The following is a 5,438-nucleotide window of genomic DNA, read 5'->3' on the forward strand; positions in this document are numbered from 1 at the left end:
TAAAAATTAAAGAAATAAAGAATTGAGGCACCTGGACATTTTTGATCCAGGCGCCTCAACAATATTAAAAATAAAACAAAATCTGAAGGCGCCTCCAATGCATTGAGTGCGCACGAATCCACAAGAACGGGTTATATATATATATATATCTAATATATGCAGCCAAAACTTAATTTTTTTAATCTCTCTCTCATTTGCCCGTGACAATTTTTCTCTCTTTCCTCTTAATTTAAAATAAAATTATTTCTTTTTTTATTGCATGCAACAATTAAAATGGTACTAATTTTTAAAAACTAACACTTGATTTTTAAGGACCAACATCACTTGGTCTTTAAAGACCAATACCCAGACCAGCACCAGGTTAAAAACCAACACCACTTGGTGGTGGTGCTAGTCTTTAAAAACTAGCACCACTTGATGGTAGTGCTGGTTATTAAAAAACACTTTGTGCTCTCTCCATTTATGCATCATTTCTTATTTTTAAAAATTAGTATCAATGCACCAAGGTGTTTTTTAAAAACAACACCAAAGTGGTGGTGTGTTTCAAAAAAATAGCACAAATGTGGTGTTTTTTAAAAAAAATACCACCAAGGTGGTGCTAGTGCTGATCTTTAAAACCAACACCTTGATGGTGCTTGCCTTTAAGGTATTTAAAGACAAACACTACCTTGGTGTTGGGTGCTAGTCAGTGACGTAGCTAGGATTTTTACTTAGGAGGGGCAAAGTGACGGAGTCGGCGAACGATGACGGTGATACTGGCAACAAACAACGACGTCGGCTGAGTGAAAGAAAACAATCAAGAAAATTTTACCTCAATTAAAAGGTATTATTTTATGGGGCATCGTCGAAGCGACGGCGTTAGCCAAGTGAACATGATGACCATACAACAAATGACAGTGATGATGGTAGCAATCGGTGTGCGGCGATAGTGACTTGGGCTATAACGGCAGTGACATGTCGCGGAAGATTTTGTGGATAAAATTAGAGTTAGCAAAAAGAATATGAAAGAAATTAGAGGAAGAAAAAAAATGGAGAGGAAAATAAAAGTTCGCAATTAGAGGAGGAAGAAGAAAAACGGACAGAGAAAAAAATTGACTTGGGAAAAGAGGAAAATGGGTTCGGCTGAAAGGATTTTAATTGGAATTTTTTTGCTAAAAAGACGAGAAAATTTCAAAATTTATGACTATATTTTTTTTAAATTTTTCCCCCCATTGTATTAATATTTTCCTTGAATTACAGGGGGTGCGATCGTACCCCCTGAGCGTTATATAGCTACGCCCCTGGTACTAGTCTTTAAGGTCTTTGAATATTAGCACCATCTTGATGTTGGGTGTTCGTCTTTAAATCACATATGGTGTTGGTCTTTAAGGTCTTTAAAAACCAACACTACCTACGTAGTAGTGGCTAGTGTACTTAACTTGTGATGCTGGTTTTTAAAAAACCAACACACAATGATTGTCACATGTAATCAAAAAAGAGAAAAGAGAGAATTTTATTTAAATTTAAGAGAAAAGAGAGAAAAATTATTTCATGCAGATAAGAGAGTGATTAAAAAAATAAATTGGATCGCGTTAGATCATCCATATCGGATGTCATCCATGGTCACTCACCTAAGCCTCTGTTTAGATAGAGTGAGGGAAGATTCATTAATGTAAGAGAAGGAAGGGGAAGGGAGGGAAAGAGAGAGAAAGTAAAATATTTATGTTTCTTTTATTTAAGGAGGAAAAGGGAACAAAAGTTACATATGTAATCTTGTTTGAGAAGAAAGGGAGGGAAACAAATATTAAATATATAAAGTTATAAAAAAAATCCTTTTAAAATGAGAAGTTAATGAAAACTTAACCAAAAATTAAAATCCAAGTTTTAAATAAACTTTTCCCATCGTCATTCCTCTTCCTCTGCTACCCACACACAAACTCTCGCAGCCTCCCCTCCTGTTGGTAATTTTGAGAGCATGAAACAGAAACAAAATAATACGGTAACCACTCACAGTGCTTTCCCGAAGAAATCGCTGAAGAACCGTTAGAGACGTTGCTGCTGCTGTCGCTGAGAAGATCACCTCATGGAACCTCCTCGAACTCTTTCACGAACCAAATCCCGGCCTCTGGGCGTTCTCCTCTGCTCGCTGATCACCTCCCAAAACTCTGATCACCTCCGCTTCACTCACACACCTCTTATTTATCAGATTGCCTTGGACGCCATCATATATAGCAAGCAAGACATCGGTTACCAACCGATGCCTTGATGGCTGCTTTCAATAGAGGAAGATGAAGGTGAATGGGCACCCCTTCATCTTCCCGACGTTGCAACTGATGCAAGGTTTAACATCTCCCACTCGTCCAAGTCAATCCATATAATTACATAGACTACAAGGTGATCATATCACGAAGACCAGAGCGAAATTAGTCACAAAGACTAAATAAGTCACGTAGACTTTATGAGGATCAAGTCACGAAGACCAGAGCAAAATTTAGTTATAAAAACCAAATAAGTCACGAAGACTTTATGAGGATCAAGTCACGAAGACCAGAGCAAAATTTAGTCACAAAGACCAAATAAGAACATCCATTTCATACATTAGGGAAAATGGTTCGTGCGACAGCAAACACAGTGAGCATTCAATTGCTAAGAAGATTGTCACACCTTACTTAGCTGCTCTATAGAACGAATCAGAGACATAAATGTCCATAGAACGAATCAAAGACATAATTGACTTGCCGTTACCCCAGATTAAATTATTTACATTATTATGAACATCTCTAATCTCTCATATTGACCATGTGTCAAGAGCATGTTCAACATCTCCAATCAAATAAATTATTCACAATTACATTTTATGTACTGAACTAAAAATGTAACCGGTACCAGTGAATAAATGTCACAGATCTAAATCAATCTTAATCTTCCTTTTTAGCTAGAATCTATTCATTCTAATCAGTCACTTTCCTAGTTATGCTCTATAGACCGAATCATCCATAGCCAACAGGAAACATGCTAAAGTAGCAGACACTGATCAGAACTTCAAGTAGATAGTTAAATAGTCACTTAGGGTAAAATCGAGATTAACTTATAATCACAAGGGTCTCACATAGTAGAGAAGCAGGGATCCATTCTTCTACTACCATTCTTGTCGCCATAGCACATGTGGTATGAATCACATGCTACGATGTTATTCTCTTTTCCAAAAAGAGTGCATGTTTTTCCCAAAATTTAACATCGTACAGATTTCGATCTAGACATTCCCAATGTCTAATCCTGAATTCAACATATGAATTCTAATCTGGCCTAAAGCAGATTCAGTAAATGGTGGGTGCATTTACTTCAATCATTACATAAATGATCTCATCTTGACATAATTATCAAGGCGACCTTAACTTATGGGTATGTCTCTATTCACAGCTATATAAGTTGTCTCATAAGCAACGGTCTTACCTCTATTCGTACTTAACAAATATAGATGATTGTCCATGTGAGTGGACCAATCTCAATCTGCCAACATGCTTATCGAGACTTTAATTCAAATGTAACAAAGACATATATACTGAATAGATCATGACATTTTTCATTTATCAAAATGTCTTTACAATTGTTACATTCTTCGAAGTCCCAAAGACTTCACATGCCCATGAAATGACTCTTTAGTCAATGGCTTAGTAAAAGGATTAGCAAGCATATTTCGTGTAAGGATGTACTCAAGAATCACCTTTTTCTTGTCAACAATATCCCTTACAAAATTATACTTGATTTCTATATGCTTGTCTTTGCTGTGATATTTAGGATCCTTGGAAAAAGCTATCGCGGCTTGATTGTCACAGTACACAGTAACAGGACTCCCACTATCCTCAGCAATATTCAGATGCTTTAGGAATCTTCTTAGCCAGACATCCTCTTGCACAGCCGCTGCACAAGCCACATACTCAGCTTCCATTGTCGACAAGGCTACACAACCTTCTTCTTGCTGTTCCATGAGATGGAGCCACCATTCAGCAAAAAGACATAGCCGGATGTGGATTTTCTGTCATCAAGGTCCCCTGCCCAATCTGCATCTGTGTAGCCACTTAGGCTCATTTTTGATCCTTGGAACCAGAGGCAATAATCAACTGTTCCTTTAAGATATTTGAATATCCTCTTCACCGCTTTCAGTGTCTCGATCCTGAGTTTGACTGAAAACGACTAAATAAGCCAACAACATAGCTTATATCGGGGCGGGTACACAACATAGTGTACATCAAACTACCAATGACACTGGCATATGGTTTCTTCTTCATTTCGGCTATTTCCTCAGGAGTCTTGGGATACATACTTTTGCTCAAGACAATACCTTTCGCTATAGGCATCTGTTCAACGTTGCAATATGATATATTGAAGTGTTACAGCATCTTAGTTATATAAACTTCTTGAGACAAACCCAAAAGCCTCTTTGATCGGTCTCTAATGATCTTCACTCCTAAGATGTACTCTGCTTCTCTCATATCTATTATGTCAAATTGTGATGAATGCCAACTTTTGACTTCTATCACACACTTTATGTTGCTTCCAGCTATTAGCATATCATCAACATATAATGATAAAATGACAAGCTTTCCTTTCTCCTTTCTTTGATAAACACAATGATCCTCATTGACCATTTCGAAACCATAAGACAATATTACTTCATTAAATCTTATGTTCTATTGTCTTGACGCTTGCTTTAGCCCATATATAGACTTCCTAAGTCTACATAATGTTAAGAACCAATAGGTTGTTAAATTTGGAATCAATAATGTTAAGTTCCGTTTGTGATTCCTAATTTTACTTCTAAAGAACACAATAGGTTGTTTAGGAAAAAATTTGACACTTATATAAAATTTTTGTACAGTGGAACCGGTACGATCCTCCTAGGACCAACCAACAGGAGGCGCCTTCTAGCTCTATGGAAGGCGCATTCAAGGCACGGATAAGATTTTCCAGGGGCTATAAAAAGACATCTGGACCTAGAAAATAAACAACAACTCTGGTTTTAATTTCCTACCAACTTTCTAAGCTTTCAACGAGTGTAAGAGGCTTCTCCGCCTTCAACGAAGGAGATTTTCTTTTAGTGCTTTCATTGGTCTTGGATTCACAACTATCTAGGTTGTAATCAAATAAATCTGGTGCCTCGTCTTTAAGTTATTATTTTCATTTATCATTATAGTTGCTTTTAATTAAAATTGAAAGAACGAGAAAGGTTTTTATTTATTTTTTCAAGCAATTCACCCCCTCTTACCGGCCCCTCTACACCAACAGCTTGCATCTATAATAGTCTTCCTAGGTTCTTGATCAATCTAGAGACTAGCACCAATGCTCTATTCCGCAGTCCCTGCATTGTACAGTTTCATATTTGGTATAATTGATGTTGTTGTTACTTGATGATGTCATTCAATAGCAACATAAAAAGTAAAATTCGATAAAATTAAGCT

The sequence above is a fragment of the Zingiber officinale genome, chromosome 1B, assembly GCF_018446385.1.
Source record: "Zingiber officinale cultivar Zhangliang chromosome 1B, Zo_v1.1, whole genome shotgun sequence".
NCBI lineage: Eukaryota > Viridiplantae > Streptophyta > Magnoliopsida > Zingiberales > Zingiberaceae > Zingiber > Zingiber officinale.